Genomic DNA, 27619 nt, shown 5'->3' with positions numbered 1-27619 from the left:
CACTTAAGCTGGGTAGAAGCAAGCAGGCTAGAACAGCCTGGGAATATATGAGTTATGGTAACAAACCCTAGAGTTGCTGATTTGGGACAATTTACCTTAATTGTGCAGACCCTAACAAATACATTAGTAACCTGCAGGAAGAGCTGTACTTTGGTGTAAGCTAGCCAAGATCAGTTCAAAACGGTTGCAACCTAAGGCTTTGGTATCCATGCCTGAGGACAACTAACCTCTTTCACCTTACCTACAGGGCAATGCATACTCTTCTCAAGTTCTGAGCTGAAACCTGTGCTCTTTTGCAGTTGGTGAGGTGAGTGGGATAAGTGTTTTACTCCTCCATTCCTACTGTGGAAGCCAGGCAGAAACAAGCAAGCTGTGAACCAAAATAGCAATCATTTGAAAGGATGCTGGTTTCACAATCGTCCATCCAGATCTGTATTTTCCACTCTGGGGAAGTAGTGTAATTATTTTTAGCAGATATAGCATGTTCATCATATTCTGCAGTCAAGGCAACTCAATATACTATAGACTAACCCATTTCCACACCCCTGGCCTTAGAATATGTGCATACATTTGTCATTTCTGGGATTCCACTATAGTGTAGAAAGTTGGCTTGACATTAAATAATTAAGATCTAATGGTAGAGAGTAGTCAAGTTGTGAGAACATAAAGCTTAGTGCCATAAATTGCATGATACCCAACTTTTCAGGCAGAACCTGTAGCCTGCAGCAAGTTCCCTGCTGGGACAACTGCCTATCTAGCCAATCTAGCTGAGTTTGTCTGTACTAGCCAGAGACTGCAGTATAGGTATATCATGAGATTATTCTGATCAATTCTCTAACATGCATTTGTTAAGAGAAACGGTCACTAGCTTAGCCAGTGTTATACTATGGGCTTAATTTTTTTCCTCTTTGTCAGTATTTTCACATATCTTAGGACAATACAGAAAGATGTCAGAAGCAAAATGAAAAAGGAGGTAACACAAATGTCAAAAGATGTTTGGAATACAGACAAAAAATTTTGATCTCCTAAAACGCATATGCAGCCTTACAGCAACCACGCTGTGTGGTAACTATAAAAACAGTGTAAGACTAAAAGTAGGTTCTACATGTTGTGAACTTTTCCCCTTAGAAATCAGTAGTTAAACATTTATTGAAAATGAATTTGTGCCATTTGAGAATAAAGGTCAGTGCTGGTTGATTAAACATTGATGAAACAGCTCACTTGTATACAGAAGAAAACACGGTCTTGTTTGCGAACAGATGACGTTCAACTAGACACAGTTCACAGATGTTTTAAAACAGTAAGCATCCAAAACCACGTAACTTCTTTGAAACACTTTTTTCTTCCAGCACATAGAATCCCAAATGTGTAATTATTTTTAAAATAAGACACATGCTGATGAGAAATCCCCAGATATTTTATTATGAAATAATAATGCTTCTTCTAGGTTCCAATGACAGCCAAAAAGACAGTGGGAGTGAAACTCCTTCACAAAGGCCCCTTCTTCCTGAAGCAAGAGTGTCCATGTGCGAACGGCAGCTTTAGATCCCACTTTTGCTCAGAAAAAATTTTCTTTGTTCAAAAGTCTCACAGCTGCAGAAGTTTCGTGCAGGCTGTCTGGATGGAGGGTAAGATCCACCTAGTCACACTGAGATCACTTGCAAGGCAGCGTCACTCCACCAGTGCAGATGCTCTCTACTTTGCTGTGCCATGATGTTTAGGGCTGGAGCAGTGTGAAGGGGTGACTGAGGCTGGTCCTGGCTGCTGCAGGATATGGATCAGGAGGAACTGCAGTAGCATGTGCAGAGCTTCAGGCAGGGAAGAGTACCATGTGGGAAATTACCAGGCTGACTTCTAGCTAGACAATCTTTTGTCTTCTTTGCTTCACAAAGTGCTTCACTTCACCTACATGAATCTCCTATGCTGGGACAGCATCCCAGAATATTTATTGATGACTGTGATAGCAAAGCACTTCACATCTCAGGACACAGGTGAAAGACACCAGAAGGCATAAACTTATGCTTAAACTTACGTAATTATGAGTACAAATTGGCTAAAAAATAATTTTTCAGTATAGTAACTGTAAAATGGGATTCATTTGATATTGTGCATTAAACTACTCTGACAATTTGTATGGATTTCCCTATGATTAATAAGCAGAATTGAACTATAAGGTTGATATTATTTAAAATCCAGTGCGAAGGGATTTTCCTGTACTGTGCTTGCCCGCTGCCCTCTTGTGGGCATATGAACATTGTCAGCATTTCAGTGTGAGACTGGCTCTTGTGAGAGCACCTTTGCAGTTTTCTGTAGGGTGATGAAGCACTTAACGTGCAGACAGTAGATCCTGGAAAGGAAGTCTACATGCCTCTGAAATACAAATATTGAACTGTAATTTTAAAATCTCTGTATTTGTTACTTATCCACAAGATTCTATCAGGCAAGCAGAACAAAAAAATATGCTACCTGAATATTACATTTGCTATCACTTCTCATCTTGTAAAATGTATAAACTACAAGTCTTTTAAGTAATCATTCCATGTCTATGTCAACAAAATAAAAAAACCCTGCTAAGAACATGTGGAGATTTCAGTGTACTCAATACTAAGCTAAGAAGGTAAACAAAGTATAGTTGTAACTTTTAACAGCTCACTTTGCAGAAATAAATAATTTTTGTCAACACTGAGTGACATGATGTTATGATTACATGATACAATTTGTCCGTGTAACAACCAATTGGAAAAAAGATTGCTTTTTTACATTTAAACTGGGAGCCTGCAAAACTCAAGACTGCAGAAGGAAGAACACTTGGTATAGACGGTCAGACTCTGTTCTCAGACTCTGATCCTAGCTTAGATTGCTGGGACAGATCTCCCATTAACAACATTGCAGATTTAGCTGCTGGCTCAAATACGTAGTCATTTGCTGTATTTCAAAGTACAATCTGTTCAGGTTTTTCGTTTGGGCTGAGTTACAAGACAGTGTTGCAGAGGTTCAGCTGGGAAGGTCTAACTTAGGCATTTTTCAGTTCTGGTAATTTTAACTTTACGTGATTCAATTCGGAATTTCTAGATAACCTCAAATGTTTATCAGCACAATTTAAAGTATTTTCTTCCATAAAGGTACAGTGGAAAGAGTGGTTGGCTTTTCCAGCTCTATTGGCAGTGCGAGGAAGGTCTGACCTGAATCTCTTCTGTTAGTGAGATACGTACTATAAAGCATGAAGAAATGCAGCATAATATCAACAAAAGACTACTTTTGTGTAAACTTCTGAAAAATACGGCCAACAAATGAGTCCGAGGAACTGTTTATACAATTATTCCCTGTTGTCCTTTACCATACCTATTCTCTTCCATGCCAAAAGTACAGGCAATAAAACCATTTAAAATTACTATTACATTTTAAAAATTAATTTTATCCATAGTTTGCCACAGCTTCTAAATTCTGAATAAGCATTAGCTAGTCAATATAATTGCCTTGTGATGTAGGTAGGCAAGTAAAGAAAACTGAAGAGAAAACTTTATCCTGGGCCACAGAGGAAATTTGTGCCGAAATGAAAAGTTGGCTGATTACTTTGGGAGTTCACACAGTCTGAGAAAGTGTGGAAGAAAATGGAAAAAGGAACCATTTAACTCAACAATACAAGAATTGCATTTCTGTGTATTTCCTTTTGCTCTACTAGCTTGGTATTTCTTTGGTGATGCAATTGCAGACAGTACAGAAGAAAGCAGAGAAGGGACATGCCAAGAAGATACTGGGTCAGCTCTGGAGAACTAGCGAAAGAGAAAGTTCAAGCTATACAGCTAGGACACCACTGCAAGATAGAGTGACTTTAAAAACAGGATTGAGAGGTGGGTAGAAAGAAACTTGTACTTTAGATTGCTATAGAGTCCATGTGATTGTGATAGGATTAACAAGCAGAAGCTAAAAATCTTTTTTCATTAACTAGTTATTAGATAGATATAAAATCCTGTTCTAAAGTCAGATTTTATCTTGCAACTTCCCATCATTGCTGCAAGTAGGGTCACTTTACTGATGGCAGTAGTAGCAAAAACATTTCTCTTGACAATAACAGTATCACACAGGTATGGCCATTTAGTGCTTTCTTTCTACAGCCTCTAGTACGCGAGGGATCTCGTCTGCAATTGGATCTTGCAGGCGATAGTGCAATACAGAAAAGGCACTGTCATCAGTCTTGCTTGAGATGCACGTTGAACAACTTTGTCTTGACCTTGTATGCTTTTGTTCTGATCAAATTATTGTAAAAGTGTATTCACCTCTGCATGAGTGCACATGTAGGGTTAAAATGAAAAGGGTAATTTTTAAGACTGCTTGAGAATTTAGTTTCATGACTCACACAGGTATGAATGGGTTGTGCAGGCTAAACCCCAGCCCTCGCTTTGCAGATGTGCTAGTACAGTTCCCAGTACCCGTTCATCACACAACACAAGGCCAATACCCAAAACACAGCATGTGTCAAGACAGGGAGAAACCAGTGTAGACGGCAGTGTCAGAATCAGGCTTTTGATCACTGGGAAATATATTTCAGTTTGCTCAACCTCTAGTATCCAGGCATAATGGTTCCCAGTTAATTTCAGGCTCCAAAATGTGAACGTCCGCAGATTGCTCCCACAACAAAGGTGCAGGCCTTAAAAGCTGTTGCTGGCTGCAATCGTCCCATGTCAGCCCTTTCACAGCCCCAACAACCATGGGGCTCGGGGCTTGGTTACTAAACCAAAAGTCCAAACGTTTCACACTACGTCCGAGAAAAAGCCGAAAAATCAGGCTTTTGATCACTGGGAAATATATTTCAGTTTGCTCAACCTCTAGTATCCAGGCGTAATGGTTCCCAGTTAATTTCAGAACACAGGTAAGACGGCCGAGGGGTGTATCTAGCCCAGGGTCCACCTCCCGCAGTAGCAGCCACAGGTGCTGTTTAGGAGAGCGTGTGAGTCTGGCCATTCCTGCACTCCTTTCCTCTCCTACTCCATCCATACGTAACTGGCACTAGGGATGCTAGAAGGTGCATCCCTGTCTGTTGCCTTATTATTCACTGTCCAGGTATTTTTCTTATAGTTAACCTAATAGGAAGCCATAACCCAAATGCTAGCACATTGCAAGGTATGGCCCTGACATCCTAGGAGCCTGAAAACAAAGGCAAGGGTTGCTAGCTGAACTAATTTCTGTGAGTCTGAGGAAAGTAGCATGAACACACAGAGACGGCAACAAGGATACCAAGGATCCAGCTGGAGAAGGACTTTTTTAGTGTGACTCTGAGGAAATAGTAAGAGAGATTTTTATATGCATGCTGGCTGGGAGAGATCTGAACAACAAGGAAAGAAACTGTCCCACAGTCTCTTTCCTGTTCTTGAAGAAGACAAAATGTTACTGTATGCTTTTTGTAAGGAAACAGGATAGTAATCAGTGCTTGAAGAAGAGGAAAAAATGCATGGATGCGGCTCAAGCTCAGAAGGAGCTGTAGGCCCCTGCTTCTCTGAGTGTATCAGAGGTGTCTTGACTTGCTCCCAGATACTGTGGCACCCAGTGAGAGCCACTGAGAGAGCCAAGATCTAGACTCCACATGAGGTGGTGTCTTCAGCTGAGCTGGGAACTCAGCACTGGTGCTTAGCCAGGATCTCTTTCTTTTTACAGAGGTGGCATTTTCCTGCTGTGAGTACCAGTGTTTCCCTGCTCCTTGTAAGCTCCAGACTTAGAGAGAGGTGTGAGTTAGGTGTCCTTATTCCCTGAGATGGGATGCTGATGATCACGGGAGAGGCAGTGGCTCCCAGGACACACTGCCTCATGGTACAGCAGGACCTTGTCACTGTGACACACTTACTTTCTAGATGAAGAGTGTTGGTACAAAAATAACACTGTGGCCTTGTAGGTATCACAGAAACACTTGGTTCCCCCAGTTCTTCTGTCCCTAGAAACAACTTACAAAGATTAGCCAACTGTCCTAGCTAGCATCTGAAGTTAACAATGGGGTGAGGCTTGTAGAGTCCATGGCACTGGACAGAAATCTTGTGGTGGAAGAGGTATTCAAGACTGCTCAGTGCTGCCCATGGGAGATTCAGCATTGACTGGGGAGAGTGAAAAGGGATGCCAATCCATTACCTCAGAACATAGACATGTCATTATTTTTCCAGTGCACATTAACTTCAGAAGGGATATTTGGCTGTTACATCATCCACCTCAGCAAAATATGTCACTTTTGATTACATGTCTGCAATGGTTTCCTCAACCTCTTTCTTAAAAGAGCAAGTATGAATGATCAGAGGCCAAGACTAGGAAAGATCAGAAGTGCTATGGCACTGAAGGAAGTCTTCCACTAGGGCCAGATGGTGCCACTGTATGAGTGGGGCCAGGGCAGTGCAACTGCAGAGCTGACACTGAAGCATGGGAGAGCACGCACACATGTGCATGCACACACACACTTCTAGCAGGGCTGGTACAACTGGCAGCCTATTCATTTTTCTGTGTTGATAAGAACCAGGCCTGTGAGGCAGCAACATGTGATGTCTGCCTGGCTACAGAGCATCTGCAAGCTCTTGAAAAGTGCATTATATCACAAGAAAGGTGAAGGAAACCTGCTCTCTGATCTCAGATGAGGGACAGAAAGTGATGGAGCAGAAAGTGGCTCAGAAGGCCAAAGTCTGAGAAGGTGCTGCCAGATGATAGCAGCTGTCAGCTGGGTCAGCAGGAAATCTAGAAAGGAGTGCAAGTGAAAACAGCTAGCATGATGAACTACCCTCATGAACACTGAAAGAAAGAAAAGAAGTCCCTTCAGGGGAAAGACACCTTGACAGAGTAACATACAGATAACAATATCTGTGTTCAGTATTGAGACAGGTGCTTGCTGCCTTCATGCACCTGCCAGGAAGAATATTCTTTTCATATGTGGGAAGAATTGAGACTTCAACACAGAACACCGTTTGATCTGTTTGTGCCCAAGATGATCAGGATAAGGATATAACAAACACAGATCATGCCTGCGGATACAAACCAGCATAGAGATTTGGAACTGCTTTCACCATGGCAAACTGACTTTAGGAATAACCTTTCATGTTAATCCCATCTGCTTTTCTTTACCATGCAGAACACACAGCTGCTTAAGCCATCCCTGTAGACCAGAAGTTAACTGTTTCCCCGCAGAAAGTGGTATTTCATGTCTTTATTTCGTCCTGTTCAGCAACTGATCATCTCACACATATGAACTGCCTGCAGCTAGGGCTGGCCTAAGGTCTAGGGCACGTCAAGATGCCCCAATTCACAAACCATTGCTTATTCCTTTTTAGAATAGCACTAGCTGAGAAAACTCTCTGGAAACTGCAGTTAGGTGACCATTTCCTGGGCATGTTAGAGATGACACTGTTCTCTATTTTCACACAGGCTGAGGCTAAGATAAAAAAATCAGAGCAGGGGGAGAAAATTTCACACTCACAGCTTCCAACAAATGGGATAATGATGCTGGTATGGATAATGATATGGTGCAAGCAGGTAACTCAAACACATCCCTATCATTCAAGACTATGCTTCACTCACAGACATTTTACTAGTGACAGAATGAGTAACAGCAATGAAATCATTCCGTATGGTGGAAAACACATATTCTCTATTTTTTTTCTCTTTCTTCTGCAATACTGCTTGAGGTTTACGAACTATGAGTTGCAGTTTCCTTTCCTGAAACCTCTGTTGGAAGGGTACAAAATAATAAATGAAAATTAACTGTATTCTTGACAGGGAGTCTTTTCTGCAGTGTTGTTAGAGGAGCATAACTATAGAACATTAGGGCTAAGAACTTGAAGCTCAAGGTCCTAGTGCTTACAGAGACAAAGAACCATGTAGAAGTTCAAATCAATAAATGGCTCTGAAATTTCATTAATTTTAATGGCAGAGTTCTTTGTTATTAATTAAGGTTAAGAATTTATTAGTGAAATTGCTCATACATTCAGCTGACTGATTCCCTGTTTTGTACCCATCTACATGTGATATGCTGTGCATGACCTCTGGTAAGAGCTAGGTTCAGTTCACAGCATGCTGCAACAGTATGTTACAGAGTAATGGTGGAGGTACACTTTGGTGTTTTGAGTACAGGCCATAATGAAGATGCACTTTTTTTGTACACAAGGATGGAGTGGATGTATTGAAACCCTGTATTCAAAGCTCTGTCTTGCCAGTAGGTTCTCAGTCTGTTTTCCCTGCCTTGCATTATTTCAGTTGCACTGCTCATTGCCTATGACAATGACTGCAGTCTGGTCTCTGTGAAACAGAAGCACCTCAGAAAACCTGGGGAAGAAGTCATGCATTTCACTGATGAAATGAGATAAATACTGGGGAACAACTTCCAAAACCAAGCAGGAGAACAGCCATGATCTAGTAGGGCTGTTGGGCTTTAGAGAAAATACTCAGACACAATACCTAGGAGCAGGCTGGTGTAGGCTGAGGCAGAAGGTTTGCTGATTTGGATGATACCTCCACTTAAGTCGCATGTTTGTGCCTATGAATGAGAACAGAAGTTCTGCACCTCTGTTTTCACTCTCTGGAAAGCAATTAGTACACAATACAGTACAGCATGCTGAGTAAGACATGAGCAGATATCCAGTACTTACAGACAGTACTGTTCCCGTCTAAATGTAATCTCTCTTTACAAAGGTGAGACGGTACTTTCCAAGTGACAAATTAAAACAGTGGGAGCTCTTATAAAACTGTAAGTCTATGCGTGACAAAGGATAGTAAACCCAAGGGTCATGTTTTAAAAGGGTCAAGGGACTGAAGTATGTTTCAAAGGACTGTGGGTTTTGCGTATGTGCATCTGCACTACCATACAGAAATATATATACATTGGGTTTAGACTTGCTAGGTTAAATCTTGATAGCACCACCGAGCTCTGTATGAGCTAATTAACAGTTCTTTCCATGCTACTGGAGAAATAATCTCAATACCTCATTTCTTCCCAGGAGGAAATCAGTAAGGTACAAAGTTGTGAGCACCATCTTCCAAATCAAGGAAGTGAAAAGGTATGCGCTACAAAAGTTGAATTACTTGCCTGGTCTTTGCTGTTTTTTTCAGAGAAAGCAGGGTTGCCTCACTCATCGGATAGACTGTGAAAATATTCAGTAAAGCATTTTGATATCCTAGCACAGAATATGATGTCGAATTGCAAGCTATTTTTTTTTCTCTTCCTAAAACAAATCAGTAGTAATCAATCTTTTCCCTTTTCCAGGTCCCAAATCCAATGCTACTTCAATCTGGCTCTGTTTAGCAGTAACACCAAGATCATCAGTATGTCTCCTTCGATGATAATTGACCTGTAAGAGGGGGCAGCGTTCTGAATGGAAGCGCATGCTTCCTGTTCCAAGCAGTAAGCCTGGCAGCATTGGAAAATCAACTTTACAGTGGTGAGGCCGAGACAGAATTATACAAAACACTGTCAGAAGTGCATAGTGAAGAATGAAACCAACACTCTTGACAGGTGAAATACGCTACTAAGGTCTTTATAAGGAGTGTCTGTCTGAGTACAAGACATGCTGCCACCTGAAACAATAGCATGGCACTCGGTAAATGTCAGCCATCCAAAACCACAGTATATGCACTCAGAGAGGCTTCACTCCCTACCACCCTGTGCTTGTCTGAATGGTTCTGAGCAACACCACAGAAGGCCCAGAGGAGGAAAAAGCAAAACCAGAGCAAAAGTTTCCAGCATCCTGTCTCTAAAGAAAAGCTAGAAACACAGTGATCAGAGATGTAAAAGGTTTTAAATGTTGCAAACATTGAAGAGATCTCTTTCCTGCTGCTTAAACCCTTCTTAGTTCAAGAAAACAGGATTTCCATCATGAGAAAATAATCATAAAACAGTGTTGGAAAAAATGAAATCTGATGTTTAGCCATGGACACTTTCTCTGAGAAAAAGCCACTTGCTTTAATGTAAACTTTCCACTGGCAGGGAGCTGATGTGCAGTACCAAGGCTCCACCATCAGATGGCAATGCTTATTTATGCCAAACTACTGCCAAACTAGAGCCTGGCAGCTCTTCGGAGCCACAGAGAGTGGTCTGGGCACCCTCATGTGTCTCTCTTCAAAAGAGCTTATGAAGCTCTTAGACTGATGGTGACTAAGTAAACGGAGGGGAACAGAAAGGCTGACGCTCTTCTATACCTGTAGAGAAGAGATTGATACTGTATTTTGAACCTACTGCTAGTACAAAATTATAATTTAAATCCTACTGGAAATGACGTATTCACTACTCTGAGGTCTCTGCCCCTGCTCACTGAATACTCCTCACACTCCCACCGCTGTGTCAGTCCTCCCAGTCTGGTTCCTTCCGGGCAGCTTCCAGCAGTGAGTGAAGCTGCTTTAGCAGTACAGGATTAGACCCTCTGCATTTCCAACCTAGCTGATTCTGTGATTCTGTGATTTGACTTCTCTGAGTACTGCTGTTGTGATGGCTGTTGTTTATTATGAAGGGCATAATTTTGTAGCAATAGAAGTAATTTTTGGCACCACACAGACAGAGAAGAGAAATAGAGTCCTTGCCCTACACAGTCCACAGTTTGAGAATAACAGACAAAAACAGGCATATGAGGATGTGTCTGGTTTTACAGATGAGCTGCTGCAATGCTTGTATGGACAAAACTTCCACTGTCATTCAAACTTCACTGTCAGTTATTCACCTTCTCCTCTTTCCATTCTGCAGTCTACATGTCATTCTGAGAATTTTGCTAGTGTGTGCTGAATATTTCAACTTCAGAAGAAAAAAATTGAAAAAAACAGAAGTAACCTGTAAGAGTAACATGTATTGAGTTAGAAAAGATAATTTTCAATGCTCACGTTGGGTGAGGTTGCCAAGTTACACATCCCTAACTCTTCCAGCTTACATAAAGAAAAGATGGCAAACTGTCCTTGCACATTCAGTGCTTCCTTCGGTTTGTAAGCCCAGATCACAGGTTCAGTTATTTATAGGCTGAACACCAAGAACAATTAAATAGGGCCCATGTGTGTTTTGTGACATGAAATCCATATGAGACAGCAGGAGTCAAAACGTTCCTGCCCCCAGCTTCCACTGCATCTTAACTGCAAAGGATGAGCAAGCACTGCACAACCAGGCACAGATGGAAGTTGATTTAGCCTATTTTTATAGGCGAAAGAAGATACTTGTTTTTATAATGGCTGATAGATTTATCTTTCATGCCACAGACACAGGCCTAAGTAGAGGATTATACAGGTATTTTATTCATTACAGATATAATAGCTACATAGTGCTCAAGGTGAACTAGATGCTCTAGAGCAGCGATCTCTAAACTTGTTTTCATCGCGCACCCCATGAGTAAAAAATTTTTTAGTATGCACTCCAATATATGTATATTTATTTATAAATTATATATATGTACTAGTGTAGCAATGTTATGCACATAATAAAAGATACACAAAATAGAAATTTAAAAAGGATGACATAAAAATAAAATAAACACTATTTTAAAATTTTATTTTCTTTTTTAATGGTAAAAAATACTTTCTTCCTGCACCCCAGTGGATTGTCCTGCATACCCCTGGGGTGCAGGAACCCTGATTTGGAGACCACCGCTCTACAGACAAAAGCTGTGAGGTCTGATATCCATTGTCCTGTATGCGGCCAAAAGGATGCTTCTGTTCTGATTTACACAGAATATGAGGTATCTCCCCATTCCAAAGGACAGGAACCTGCAGCATCCATTTAACCTGCTTTATGTATGTGGATGGCTGCAAGCAAAAGGTGTTCATAGCTGAACAGGACTTAAAGAGCTATTGCAAGACTGGCACCTAAAGATTAATAAGCTCCTGGGATCTCACACAGCAAACAGTACAGGTTTTGAGGGACAAAAAGACGCAGAGTGTGTGGCCGCTTGTTTATGAGGTATTTACGCATTACAACATTTTTGTGCAAATGTTTTTTAAAGGCATTTTGGGGCATGCTTCAAATTGAAATTTAACGGGGAACTGCTTTTAGAAACGAATGAGATTAAATGAAATAAAAATAGATACTGACAAGGGAAAAAGAGAAACGGGAAGGGATGAGGACAGCAAACAGGAAAGCAAGAAAGGAATAAAAATGTTATGCCAGCACTTTAGAACAGGAACCAGTGCTGCTTTATGGAAGCAGATGTTCACAATAACTGTGAAAATCTCATGGCAGAAATATACAGATAGTTCCTCCAATGCTAACACTGTCTTATTTTAAAATACTTTTTGCAACCCTGCATGAGAACTTTTCCTAATTGCTAAATAGCATCTTTATATGATGCTATCTTCAGCTCCTAAACTTCAAAACATTCATATTTAACCATAATTTATCTAATTATACTATATTATTACCTCGGTAATATCAAGGTATTACCGAGGTAATAATATAGTATAATTAAAATGAAAATATATGCTTTCTAATAAACTGCTGAGACATTTTTACTGTTTGACTTCCTGAAAATCAGAAATGATTGATCAAGTTCATTTAAGAAGTCTCTGCCACTCTTCCCATTTTTTGTCATGCAGAAAGAACTTTCCATAGAAAACGTCTCCCTAGGGTCAAATTCTAACTGACTCGCAAAAATCGTAGGCGGATTTTTTAGTCAAGAGTTAGAGCATTCAAGGTGAAAGACTATGAGTTCCCAGCCCTACTTCAACTCTGCTGAATTCTCGTGTTAACATTTATGCACTGACTCCTGCAAGCCCCACATTTAGAACTACCTGTGAGACACCTGGGAGCATCTGCCATGGCATTGCATGGGAACCATTTTGTTCCAGCCACATAAGTCTAGCTGAACAATTAGAACTGGTATGAGACATAACACTACTCCCATTTCAGGTTTTAACAGTCTTAAGGCTTTTCAACTACAAACCTAAGGCTACTCAAGCAGTCCTTCACTTTCTAGGAATAACTCCAGTTTAACAGCACTTGTCTGAAGTTTTTTGGATCCCAGTTCTGAAAGTAGTTTGAAGGCTGCAGTGAGCACCAACTCTTAACCAAAACCTTAGCCCAGCCAATAGCCTCTGCATTGCCTAGATCATATGATAGTTGTTTGGCTTGTAACCCAAATCTGACATTTATGCAGTGTTAAGTGATCCCTTTATGCAGAAGCATAAAGGATTGCCATGTGGGCCCTATTATCATCAGCCTCACATTAGCCTCAGGACCCCCTTCCTGACCCAGTACTATTCATAGTTAATCATTCCCCTCGAGCTCCAAATCTAGATTAAAAGTTAAATTTAGCCAGGTGCTTATTTACCCCAGCAGCCACTTCTGTCTCTACCTAGTTCGTCAGCCTTCTTTATGACAAACCTTAATCTCAAATCTAATCTGAATTTTAGTCATAGCCCATTAATGACTTGAAGCCCTAGACCCACTAACCACGTGGAAGATCTTATCACGGAGTGATGTCCCCATCTGCTCTCAGCCTTAAACCCAGCTTCTTGCAAGGCCAAATCTTAAACCAAATATTAATCATAGTCTCATGTGTCCAATGGCTGCTGCCAGGCGGAAATCCAAAGTAGTTACCCCTAAACCAGGATCAAGTGGTCCTTTGTTTTCTAAGGTGTAATTGAGGTTTGCAGGTCACCTGTTAGCCCTGTTCCAAATCCCAGACTTTGCCTAGTGATCCCTACCATCCGCCAAACTATTCTAAGCACTGCATCCTCTGCAAAGCTCAGAGCTAACCCTAGCTAACCAGATCATTCCTGTCTGATCCTAAATGCAACCCACTTTCTAGCACTCTCCTGAAACTTGGACCAGTGCTGCTTCCACACCAAACTGCAATATAGCCCAGCAGTCCCTATCACTGTCAGAAGTAATAACAGCCCTTTGGCCAACGATAGATCACGATAACCTAACCCCAACTGCAGTTCTAACTTCAGAGTTTGAGTGTACCCGTTTCACAGCCTCTCCTTCACAGAGGAAGGCAGCTTCCACATTCATACACTGAGGTGTGGATTTGGGCTGTTGTTACTCTGTTTGGGGTACAAGCACTTAGGTCTTTTGACATAACGTGATGCTCCTCCCGAGTACTGTGCACACACTGCGTGGGCATGTGGTACGTTCTCAGCAGCTTGTCTCACTCCTCGAGTGGAACCAGAAGGTCTCTTACTATTTTGCATGGCCTGTATGTTTTTAAAACAGGTGACCATCTTATTCCAGATTCTTTCTGAATTTGCAGAAGCTGTCTGTTGCTGCAGAAATTCAGACTTTCAAAGGAATGAAAAAAATGGTTGTAAGAGTTGCAAAAAAAGTTGTAAAATACGATCTGAACTTAAGGAGTCACTTCCTTGAAGTCTGCACGAAGTTTAAAACAATGATAGTCTGAGGCTTGGAATAGGCTTAAAAAGTATTTTTAAATATTGCACTAATCGATACGTGTTAGCTGAAGGAATGTAAACACCATTAGGGGATGTGATAGATGGACTCCGTCAAATCTTGCTGTGGCAGTTTACAGGGTCACTGGCCCTCGCTGTTTCCTTTCCCCTTCTGCCCCGGGGTTACAGTCCCCCATGCAGCCTGAGCAGAAGTTGACATGTGGCTGCCCCTCTGTGCGGCTCCAGCTCACTTTGTCATCTTTCAAAGGCCTGAATTCAACTCCCTCGGAGGTCAGCATGTCACATTGAACGCCAGGTTTCATGGAGGAAAGCAAGGCAAAAACCTGAACAAAGAACTGTCTGCTACAGAAACTTCATAGGCGAGTCTTACATGCACTTATATAGTAGGTTAGCAGGAGTTTAGCCAAATTATTTAAGATCACACGGACTAACCCAGAGCAATTTTTTTGGTATATGATTGGATGAATCACATTTGAAGCTAAAAAGAAAAATACCGTTAAGTGACAGATAAACTTCTTGACGTCCTGCATTCTTCTTAAGGACAAAAGCTGCAAACGAGCTATAGACTGCAGTGGCAATGAAAAACTCCAGAGTGCTTTTTTGGCAACTTGCCGTTCTACGAATGCTTAATGATATATTTAAAGTAAAAAACCCCTGTTCTCATGTTTAGCCCAATTTTTCTGTCACTAATTAAGCCTTTTCTTGTCTACAATCCAAAACAAGTAGTTTTGGACCTGGAAAAGGCCTATGCTGTTCCACATTGTTTTTCACCAATCTCCTCTTCATTTTCAACTAATAACATGCATTTAATTCACTTTTAAATATTAACATTAGTGCCAGACAATGCAAGTTCAGTACACAAAGGCCTGTCTGAATAAGTACAAAATTTCTGAGTGGGTATGAGCTATGGTTATTTTGTGTCATATAAATGAATTTTGCTGCAGGTATGCCCTGCTGGTAGAGATCGTATCCTCTACTGGTAGTTAAATCAGCTTGTCAGCAAATTTGGGTGTCCTGATTTTACATTAATTACACAAATATTTAGCAAGTGTATTCTTGCTTCCCACTGAACTCCTTTTGTTTGAATGCTTTTTGTAAAAGCTTTGCTATTTAAAACGGGTCGGGGAATGCATGGCATTACGGAGCTCTTTTTAATCAAAAGATAGATCGGGGAATCTAAAGGGAGAACTGAAACTCTGGTGTTTCAAATTCTAATGCCACCTTTGACGCTGGTCTCACAGAGACAAAACAAAACCAGTCTTACAAAGTTGACTGGTGCTCGATGGACAAAACTGTGGCAGGAGAATGCAGGGTTTCTGCAGAACACCATGCACACTTCTTTAGCCTATGTTCCCTGAGCTGCTGATCTTCAGACCCCAGTCACAACGGCCTTTTCCTTCTTGAAACCATGCTGGGCATGGTTCATAGAGGCAGGCAGAATTTGAATAAAAAAATACTGACATGCTGGCACAGCATCACAACAGGGAAAAGGCAAAGGGTTTGGTTGCCTGATGGTCTGAAGAAAAAGAGCTCTGATGAGATGTGAAGTGAAAAAAAGAAGGATCCATGAATAGAAGAAAAATGACATGTTTCTCTAAGATAAGGACAGTGTTTGAATCTAGAACATAATTCAGTGGAACATTGGGAATCTTGCTCTCACTGAACGTCAGGCCATCTCTGTACTAGAATGAATTTAAAAATCTGATTGTGGACGCCGGTTTTGGAAACATAACTCTCTGTTTTGTAGACCTGAGTTTTGACAGCAGGAAAACATGCACTGCAACTGTTGGGATGATTCTTACTAATTTTTTGAACGAGCTTCAGTGTGCTGCCAGTGGAATAGCACTTGTGTGATATATACTCTCTCCTCCTCCTTCTCTGCCAAAACAATCTGGTAGGCTACCGTCTTTGCCTTTGACACACTGTAATTTTGTACAGTCAGTGAGGAGCTTGCTGTTACATTTGCCTCAGATGACTCTGTCTTAGAAACTGTCACCACTGTTCAGTTTTTACTTTGGGTTCTGTTTCGGATGGTTTTTGATCTTTTGCTTACACTGCCAGCCCTGTAAGCTCAGTCTGCTGCCTAAGCTGGGTTCTTACTGGGTCCGCACCACCACTAATAAGGAAGACTCCATAGCTCAGACTTCATTAACACCTCTGTAAACTGGGGAAACAAGATAGGATGCTTGGTCTTCCCCTTAGGTCTCAACCTGCTCTGTAGGTCTAAGAGTAAAAAGCTGGGAAAGGTCATTTTACCTACGAAAGTAAGAAGGTGGGCTCTTATAGAAAAAAGGAAACTAAAACCTTGGACAAATGCCTGGTTACTGCTTTCACATTTTCCTTTTTTTTGGAACTTGTAATTCTGTTTTCAGTCTCTTAATTTCAGTCTGCACATCAAAATAAAAGCAAAAGACTGCTGGAAACACTGATTGCTTTGAAGCAAAGAGTAGAGGTACAGTCAAGGTAAATGTGCTTTACTGAACAAGCGGACAAAGGGCTATCTGGTGGCTACAATCAACACATGAACTAAGGTAAATAGTGGCATATTTTAAGTTCTACCACCCTACAGGAATTTCAGGATTTTTTGTGTATGAACATGAAATAAAAAATAATAAGGTTTTATGTAAAGCCATGGGCTTTGAAATGAGGTATTATAATGCTTCATAAATCAAGGACTCATGGTTACCATGAAGAACAGTGGTTGTGTAAAAACCAGGATATTGGAATGAATTAGTGGCCAGATAGCCGCAAATGTTATACTATGTCTCTGTATTCAGTGAAAGTCAAAAGAGTAAATTATCAGCAGAAAGCTCCACACTCTACAGTAACTGAAAAGCCAAAGGCCACTGCATGATTGACTGCTAGGAATATCCCCTGAGCAGTCCGCTTCACATTTAATCTTTCAGTGAAATTAAAAATGAAGAATAATGTAAGTAACACTTAGGCAAAACATGCCAATCTGCTATGTTATTACAACTTTTCTTTATTCTTACACAATCATAACAGTCAAAAGGTCAGGCTACGAAATGCCAAGAACATCCCCATGGCTGATCCGTTAATCCTGGGAATGCATAACAAGGACTGCATGGGCATTCATAAAATTTTAAAGAGCTACGGTAAATCTCTCTGCAAATACTGCCTTCACTTTTACAGTAAAGCAGTTAAGTGAAATAGAAACAGGTCACTTACCTCCAGTGAGGAACCCATTTAGGCCATAATAGTACACCTTATTTTAATCCCTCTCTCCCAATGCCTTTTGCCTTCCCAGTGGTATTTCTGCAAGAAAAAACCATGATGGTTAAGAATTGATATTGTCAACCATTAACTAAATTTTGTTCACATCAGCTTTGTCCATTGCAGGAGTAATTTAATTGTTTTCTTGTCGAAGTGCTTATCTGCAGTCTTCTGGCACAGCTGCTTAACATGCCGGTTTGACATTGTTCAGAGGCTTCTTGCTAAAACTCTGCTCCCTCTCTTCTGCAGTTGATAAAAAACAATACTTATGTGGTAAGCAAGAAGGGTAGTTCCTATATGGCATGAAACAGAGAAATGAAAACAGAGAGAAAAAATTTTGTCATTTTTCTCCCTGAATTATAACCAACACAGATCTCACATGTAAACTAACAATCACATTTACAAGAATAGCAAAGGACTGAGTGATGTTGTCCACTGAAAAAGTGCTTTTAAGCGTCACTCTCTTTTTGGTTAAACTTTCAAGAATAAATATTTATTAATGAAATTCCACAAAATTGCTGTCTGCTTTTACTTTTTCTTTCCTATTAGAAAAATACAAATGCATAACAAGGTTTCTTCTTGGCCTTTCATTGACTTCTCAGGTTATTTGGGAGTTCCAACTGCCTTCCCAGCTTTCGTGATATTTATTTATACAGGTACACGACAGAACTGAGACAAGGTGGCTCCCTTTTCCTTAGCGTTTACAGTCTGTGCCACTTGTCCTCCAGTCAGATCCATAGGAACTGATTGTTATACAGAAGTGTAATGCAAGTTCTGTCAGCATGGCTGTGCACTGATCTCAAAAACCAACCATTTTCGTATCAGATTATGGGCCCTGGGTGTAACCGAAAACCCAGGGTAGAGTGGTTCCCCAGGTAGAATTTAATACTCTAAAGGGCTCTGCCTGAGTGACCAAATTCAGTTTCCCAACAGCTACACACCACAGATAACAGTTATCAAATGCAGAACCATTTACAAATACCTGCTCTGACACCAACCTACACCACACGCTCCTTTCTCGCTTTGAGTGTTCAACAGAAAGATGATGTTGGCAACTGGCACAGACGGGGTAGGCAAAAACGCTCACCTGGCCTCGCAATGCAGATCATACCCTGTGCTGCTGCTGCGGAGGAGAAGGCAGCCCATCTGACTCCCACCGAGAGACCTGGACACTGAAGAAAGGAGTGGATGAGAGAAAGACAAAAAACTGAACATAATGTCATATGACTGAACAAGGAAAAGTCATAAGCATAAATATAACAGAGATGCCAGTCTCACTAATTCCCTCATATATCGAAGAATGTATCTCATGAAGTACATGAAATAGTGGAAAATCAGAGGGGCAGGAAGCAGCATGAGGTGCCGAGGTTGTGTATGAATCCAACCCATTAACTTTGGCGTTTGTAATGACTTGCCACTGACAGCAACAGCCACTCAGAGGGCTGCAGGAGAGGGAATGGCCTGTTGGAGTTCAGAGAAGAGGAATCATATGGGATTCATATACATCATGCCCTGTGTATACATCTACCGTCCAGCAGCAGGGAGAGGCTAGCAGAGGGCAGACCCGTACCCACCTCCCTTCTGCAGCATTGCTTCACTCTGGAAAGGCAACAGCGATGTGCAGACCCAGTGTGGGAATGTGACAGAAGCACAGCAGGAGTATTTAGAAAGGAAACTGTTTACTACCTGAGCAAACATCATAGTGACACCCCACTTTGAAGCAGGCAGACAATTCCCTAGGCTTAGTGAAAAAGTGGACTTCAGCTCGTGAATCGTAATAGGAATTTTACTGACTGAAGGATATGAACATGAGAGCTCAGTAACTCCAAATAATTATCCTGTTCAGCCTTAGATCCTTCTGTCGGATGGCCAGTTAATCCTCAGGAAACAAGGAGTACGGACTACTCTTCTTATCAGTACAAGTCTAAAATCCACAGTCTCTACCAGCTCTTTCATTCAATTAGAGCAGAAAATTTGGCTAACCTTGCTAATATCTTTTTCCATCCCTGAGAGTAGCTTCCCAGACAATAACTCCTGTCATCCACTCTGTTCCTGTGCTGCTTGGAAAACATCAGCTCCATTGTTTTTTACCTTCCTTCAAGTTCCCATCCCATTAAAACTCAGAGAAATCCATGAGAGAAAGCACATCAGGAAAGCTCTTTATACCTTTTCCAGTGACTTTTTCCTCTTTCCATAGGGGAGAAAAGACCGGGCCTCCAAAGCCCGCTTCTGAATTCAAAGTGTTGCCCAGTTCTAGAGGAGACAGATCCTTTTTGTGCTAGAGAAACACGGGCGTGCTCGTTAGAGAGATGTGAACTCAAGCACAGAAGAGAATCCATGAAATGTTATGGGGAACTTTGTAAAACTCAGTTTTGAATTCTGTATGCAGGCAGCAAGTTTTGAAATCTTTTTTTGTAAAGTCCTTTATTCAATTCACATCCATTAATGAAAGAAGTGTCCCACACACATCTGTGATGCTTATTTTATGAAAAAATCCAGTGTACAGAAAAGATAAAGGGAAGGAGGAAATTAAGTGATTATCAAAGTGTCATTGTTTATGGAAAGAGAACAGAAGAAAAAGTGAATATATATTATGGCAATAAAGCACCATCAAGCACTTCAGTTTTGAATTATTATGACAAGCATTTTTTGTGGATATTTCTGTGTTATGGTGTACGTGGGTGATCCCATGCTGAACTAAAGGTACAATGATAAGTTCTCAGGATGCGACAGTTGTTATTTGCCAAGATAACATAAGAGCAACAGAACAAGTTCACCACAGATGTAAGCAGACATTCAGAGCTGTAAGTCTCAGTTTTCCAGAGCTATGACTTACTGTATCAGGACTTAATTTTGACACAATTCAAGTGATTATAACTCTTGCTGGAATAAATATGTAGAAACTTTGCATAAGCTAAACCTGATTTTGAAGCTTTGCTCTCTTATCTTCTCACAAAACCTGAAGTACAATAATACTGCTTTAGTGCAAAATATATTTTATTTTAATCTATTAGTTTATATCTTTATTCTTACAGCAATTAAAAAGCAGTTCAATACTGGCATTATATTCACAGAGCATTTGTGCGCATTCTGTCCCCTTGGAAGGTAAACACGTAAAGACATCTGGAAAGGCGGTGTCTTTCCATTGTCTGAGTCTCTGTATGCCACTGCAATATAAACATTTAACAATAAATTAGAACTTACAGAGTTGCCATGACAGCTATTGCATATTTCCAGCAGCTTGCATGGGATCTGTAGCTATTAATATGTACCCAGGACACCGTACTGCCTGTAGCTTTGTGAAGATTGTTATTCAAGTTAGCACTGAACTAAAGCATTACAGATTAAGGTAATTTGCTCTCTCACTGGTAGTCTTTTAGAGTATGTTAGCTCATGATTAGTTAGCATGACCTTTACTGTACAGTTCTAATAGTTTAAGGCAATGTTGTAAACCATCTTGAGTTATTTTACAATTTGTAAGTCTTAAGTTTTACTTGATTATATATACTATAAAAATACATGCTATACATTTAAAAGAGCTATGAACTTTGCACGTGTGTAATATAAACATGGTTTCTGTAGACAGGGGATTAACTTTAAAATACAGAGGGATGGGAAATTATTTAGCATATATGATGATATAATAATGAGAGACACAGAGGCAATGCCAGTGAATTTATGATTAGTAAGTGAAAATTAAACCATGAGTGACACACACAGTGGTCCTCAGTAAAGTAGATTACCGGCATTGCTTTTCTTCATTGTGTATTTTATCTATATCAAATAAAATCTTACCTTCTGTGCTTTTTGCCTTTTTATTAGATTTTTTTTTTCTAGATGCTGGGGCAGGTCAGTTTAATAAAATAAAAACGACTTGATTACTCTGCCAGCTTCAACTCAAAAAGCTAGTCCTTACTTTTATATCAGGGTACATTTGCATTGTGTTAACATTTGTTGTGGTTAACTACAGAAGGAAAAAGTGCTATAAACTTTGAGGTCATGCAGCTGCACAAGCCATTATACCAGTGTAAGCTTTTACTTGGAATGTTGTGCACTTTTGTCTTTAGTCCTGTATTTTATCCAGTGACTGTTTAATGTAAAACACAGAAACAGCCTTGAATGGAGGAGGAGAGGGAACCAAGGACTCCCTCTTACAAAGCAAATATCCTGCTTGTAAGCAGGCACGCAGCTTGAGAGTTTTCAAGTAAGACTGTAAGGGACCTTTGGGATTTAAGCAGCACCTAAGCAAGAGTGTTCAGGTTCACTGTTTAGAATATGCATGCTGGAACTCTGCCTGACTTTCCTTTTCAGTATGTTGACTCTGCACGACACTGTGCAAAGATCCTCAAGACCTAACGTCTCTGTCTTTCTATACAATCTTGACTATATGTCAAGCTCAGCATCTCTAACCCTGTGCAGTGTATTGTGCTGTAAACAAATAGCCTAGAATCTTTATTGAATTGTGCTTGCATTTCCTGAATAGCAAAAACTCAAGGACTTACCAAGATTCATTTTCTCAAAGATTTAACATCCCCACAGATAATATATATGCAAAAACAGTCTCCTTTCCCACAGAAGGTTTTTGACAAGTTGCTATTGATCATGGCTGCAAACCTGAACGTATTCCACTCCATGTTTGGCAATGATCTACAAATATTGTCTGTGATGTTATTTCCTAGTGCCAAACTTTAAAATCAACTGCTCATTGCCACATAGTGAGCTAAGTCACCTCTTCCCTCGAAAATCCTGATCCCAGCAGGATCCAACAGCACAAACTGGCAGCAACAAGCCACTATTCAGAGAAGAGTCTATCTTCCCAACGCCTCCTCACTCACATCATCCTCACAAGCTGCAAGTTCTCTTACAAGTTCTGACAAGTGAAACAACATGTCTGTTAAATAAAGTGCCTATGAAAAATAAGAAATTCTCAAGGATCATTTCCACATGTGTTCAGACTAAAAATACTAAAAAAACCCTCTTACACGCAGCTGCATCTACTGCATTCCATTCAAATATGACTGTATCAATTTGCTTACGGCAAGCAGACGTATTCCAGGGATCTCTCAAAGCATCCCAGATTCCCTACAAAATATGCTTGTGCAGCCTACTTTGTTGACTGAATCCTTAAAACGGAGCTTGTGGGAATAACAGAAAACTTTCCCCAAGCTAGAATTATATCACTGGGAGTGCTCACCTATTCAAAAACCTGGGGGCACTGGGTCTTATCTACCACCTATAAAGCTGGTCCCCACCCTACAGAAGCAGTAAAGTCCAATGGGAAATATCTACTGTTCTTGAGAAGTGAGTTAACCAGGTCCTCTATGAAAAAGGCAAATTGTCAAATATTGTTGAAAGACTATCACAGACCAAAAAAAAAGCCTGTGTGTCAAGCAGACTTACCAAATGACACCTACTTTCCAGTTTTTGTCCTTTTGGTAAGATTGCTGAAAGCTCAAACTCTTGCAATATCACCATAATCATATGAAACCCCCAGTCATGTTTTTCACCCATGCATACACCAGAATAGTCTCAGGAATGCTACTAGGAGTCCCATGACTAAAGAACTTCTTTCTTCTGATCCTCAGAAATAAACAGGCTTCTTTGGTGATACTTCTAGGTATCTTTGCAACCATTATTGCATGGTATAGGTGGCAAACATATATTTCACCTGCAGAGTAAATGAGACACACTGAATTCTTTCATTGTTAATGAGTGGGTCTCAGAGAGTCATTATGGTCACTTTTTCCCTGCCAAAATTTTCAGCTTCCAAGCTATCACCATCCTATCCTTACATATGATTGGCAGTGTCTTCTCAACTGTGAACACCAGAGAAGCTGTGAATTGCAAATTAGTTTTGGGCCAGAGATCTAGGTCTTTTGTCTGCCTCATCAAACTTAGCCACAGAAACGTAGCGTCAAAGATGCACAAGGCTTGTAAACTAAGCAAAAACATGAGCCAGGCAGTGATAATTCCAATTCCAATTATTGTTCTCAAAGATAAAACAAATATTCATAAAGAATCTGATAAACCATACAACAGTGAATTAAATTTTATTAGCAGGGCTGAATGACTTGAGTTAATCTTAATACTATTCCCAAAGCATGTTTATTAAGGATATTGTAATTTTCTTTCTTTCAAATAATGAGACACTTCATATTGTCAATGCAGATGGTGAATCAGGTTTAGAATGCAAACAGTTCCTCTTAATCGATGTTGTTCTTATAAGTTTAGTGTAATTCCAGAAAAACTCTCCAAACTTGCAACATACAAAAATCAAATGCTATATATTTTATATATATTATATGCATAACATTATGAACAAATGTATTTGCTTCGTGTGTATGACTTCTTTGTAGATTATGAATACATCATAAGAGTCTAACTCATGAGAATAAAACCTATAATTCATCAATAAATTGAGGAAAGTTATCTTTCAACATTTACAGCTGTTAGTAGTAAGAAAATCAATTAGATCATTTAAGGCATGTAATGCCTATATTATGGAATTATGTTTTGAGCAGTATGTCCTCTTCTGGAAGCTGCAATGTACGTTTTTTTGAAAAAATATCATTTTCTTCCTTTTGTGAATACAGCGGTTAGTACATAATCTGAATATCTTTTCAAGAAATTGTTTTTGACATTATACACTTCCACACATAATTTTGTTTTGAAATTCTTTGGCCTGTGTCATGCAGAATATTCAGGTTAAATGCTAATTAACCCTCCTTGCATTCAAGTCTATAATTTGCTAGAGACATTAAATTAGGACAAAACTTACTCTCGAGTCCTATGAAAGCAATGCTGAATTTTGCTCTTTAATCTAGGTGCTTCGGGTATTTTTCCCCCACATACTGGTGCTGACGTGATGGAGTGATTGCCCAGAACAGGCTCACGGTTTAATGGAGATCCATCGCATGCTCCGTCAGCCTCCCCAAACACAGTCCTCCAAGTGCTAATGAAAGTATTTTCACAAACAGTTGATCCAAAATGCTACTTTGAGTTCAAAAAGGCAAAAGGTTTATTCTGGTAAAAAATATACACATATCTCCCTCATGAAGGCTGGCACAGTGGTTTTTATATGTCACCCATCACCCTGATATCTCAACACCTCTAAAATGTTTTGAAATAGAAACTCTATCTCCACTATATCTACTCTCTTCCCTTACAAAACATGGAGTAAATAGCTTGACTAGTTCACAGCTCAGTTCCTCAGTGTGGGAAATGTGGTGAACATGCTGAAGAAAACTTGCTTTTTTAAAATTAATTCTGAATGCAGTCACCTTGATTTTGAAATTAAATTACCTTTTATGATATTCTCAGTCCAGTTCTGAGTTCTTGGTTCCCAGATTCAGTAACTGGAGGAGATGACTTTGTCACACTTTCATGCTAAGTTACTTTATAGATGCCTTCTCAGACAGGTGTGTATGTCACCTAAATACTGTGCTTACTGGCCTAAAAGAGACAGAGTTTTACATAAATCTTTCTGGCAGGCTCTCACGCTTAAATCCTCACCATCCCTGCATAAGATTTCTTGTGGATATTGAATCAAACGATGTAGGGAGCTGAACCTCATGAGATTGCAGATGTGAGCCCTTCATCATATTTATTTTTGGTGTTGTCTGGAAAAATTACACAGGCTGCAGCAAAAGATTTCAGTGTATTCCTGTGGCTTCTTGTGGATGTGACAAATGCAGCTGGTGACGTGCAGGGGTGCAGCTGGCAGGAGGGTGAAGGCTGCCAGCAGAGATGAAGGGCCAGCAGCCGCATCTCAGACATCCTCTGTGCCAAGGTGGCCCCAAAGGTTGGAAGAGACCTCTGGGATCATCGAGTCCAACCGTTGCCCTTACACCACCCTGTCAACTAGACCACGGCACTAAGTGCCATGTCCAGTCTTTTCTTAAACACATCCAGAGATGGTGACTCCACCACCTCCCTGGGCAGCCCATTCCAATGGCTAATGACCCTTTCTGAAAAGAAATTCTTCCTGATGTCCAACCTGAACCTCCCCTGGCAAAGCTTGAGGCTGTGTCCTCTTGTCCTATCGCTAGTTGCTGGGGAGAAGAGGCCAACTCCCACTTTGCTACAACCTCCCTTCAGGTAGTTGTAAACTGCAATAAGGTCACCTCTGAGCCTCCTCTTCTCCAGGCTAAACAACCCCAGCTCCTACCATTATCTTCCTACCAGTGCTAGTATGTTCCTATTATTTGGAAAGACTGAGATTTCTAGCAGTTTTAGACACTTTAAAAACCATCTCAGTCAAACCTGCTCTGAGTAAGTTTGCATTTCACAACAGCAAGTAGGCATCCAAATGTCATACAGGCTCCCAAGTCTGAAGTTTGTGAGCCTCCAAAACTTTAAAATCTCTGTTTAATTGTGATATGAGCTTCTAGCTACCTAAATTTCTGCAAGGCAGTCTTTAAGGCACCTTTGAGTCGGTTTACACTGCAGCTGATGCAGAGGTCCTCAATCATGAAACACAGTCTAGGTCTGGAACCAGCACTTTACAGCTGACTGCGAGGTGGAGACTAAGCTACCTCACCCTGGCACTGAAGCAATATAAGGCACATATATCACTTTCAGGGTCTAAAATTCATTGCTGCACTGCTTTGTGTAGATACGCCTACATTTTCTGCTAGCAGGCATTCACAAAACTAAACCAAATCCTTCTCCTCAGAAGGATTCTCAAACTACATTCCCAAATTCCCTGCCTAGCATACCCTGTCCAGTGGGGGCAGGAGGTCTGCATAATAGAAGATCTCTGTTTCTTTCCCTATAATGCAAGGATAACAGCATCTGCTTGGAGGGAGTGAGCTTTGTTTGCAAATTTCCCTGGTTAGGAAGGATGTGAATCCAAACTTCCCACCTCCCTTAAAAATGCCCTAGAAAATGCAGCTGGCAGTTCTGGGAGAGACTCTCCCAGTTTCCCCTCTCAGTGTTTTTCCACTTTGCATAAATAATTAAATGTTCATAGGGCTAAGGAGGAGAAAGTGACTTTGCCAAGCTGTGGTTAAGGCACTCATGTTGGAAAGCCAGGTTTGAATCCCTATTCTAATGAATATTTCATTATCCTTCTGATACCAGACAAGCTGTGGAGGCATTTCAATTCCCTCCTCCCCCACACCTTATGCTAGCCTCATCAAGGAGCCTGGGCACCTGTGGACTGAGCATTTAGCAAGTGGCAAGACTCACAAAACTCAACACTGCAAAGCTAAACTGGGTATTTCAAAGACCTTTCATGGTCCCAGTTTTAACAGCCAGCGGCCTGCCTCCCATTCCTAGACAGCTGCACAGCTGATTCAGTGCTAGCAACCGTTGTGTACTTTTAGTGGCTATTCCTTTTGCTGACAGAAGTAACAGAACAATTTGCCACCGAGCAGCGCCCTTGGCTTGCCTGGGGGCCAGCCGACAGCTCCAGCACCCAACCAGCTCTGAGACACACAAGCAGGGGGGGGCTATGACAGCAGCTAATCACTGATCAATTGCTCCAAGAGCTTCACCATTCATTGCCAATCTAAACGACAGAATGAAGTATCTAATTCAATCTGTGATGTAAAAATAAATGCTTTCATTTGTATCCTAAGCCAAGGTCAGTGGGATTTTGGCTGCCTTGCTAACTAATGACAAGGCCACACCTCAGCGTGCAAAAAAAAGCGAGGTTCTCCATCCTGTGCTCTCACCGTGCCTGCCAAGGCTGGTCCAAGCAGCCAAGCAATCCTGATGCTAGGAGCCACCTCCAGTCACCTCGGAAGGCCCGTTCCTGCTCCTGCCCCTCACCCCTCGCTCACTGGCAGCGGGACATTCAACCTGTCGTTTGTCTGGCGAGGCCAGGCCCGCTGACAGCAGGCGTGTTACCTTAGTGAGACGTACCGTGCACGGTAAGAGGTGCCCTCGGGGCTGCGGTGACGAGAGCCGCCGGCCCACCGCAGTTCGGCGGCGACCGGCACCCGCAGTCCGCCGCCTCACGGGTGTGGGCGGAGCCTGCGGGGCCCGGGGGCGGGGCGGGGCCAGTAGGGGCGGGGCCGGGCGGATGAAGTCATCAGAAGGC

The 27619-nt window shown here is 41.1% G+C and overlaps 1 long non-coding RNA gene across 1 annotated transcript; it reads right to left on the bottom strand.

Moving 5' to 3' along the window:
* Positions 1-1416: 1416 nt before the first annotated feature.
* On the bottom strand, positions 1417-27531 carry LOC137676078 (uncharacterized). Its single transcript, XR_011050045.1, has 4 exons — positions 27442-27531; positions 18662-18746; positions 17530-17616; positions 1417-1808 (listed from the first exon to the last, which is right to left on the bottom strand). It is a non-coding gene; the product is annotated as an uncharacterized lncRNA (long non-coding RNA).
* Between the last annotated feature and the right edge of the window lie 88 nt (positions 27532-27619).

Source organism: Nyctibius grandis, chromosome Z (genome assembly GCF_013368605.1).
Source record: "Nyctibius grandis isolate bNycGra1 chromosome Z, bNycGra1.pri, whole genome shotgun sequence".
NCBI classification, from domain to species: domain Eukaryota; kingdom Metazoa; phylum Chordata; class Aves; order Nyctibiiformes; family Nyctibiidae; genus Nyctibius; species Nyctibius grandis.
This window is presented reverse-complemented; position numbering and strand designations above follow the sequence as displayed.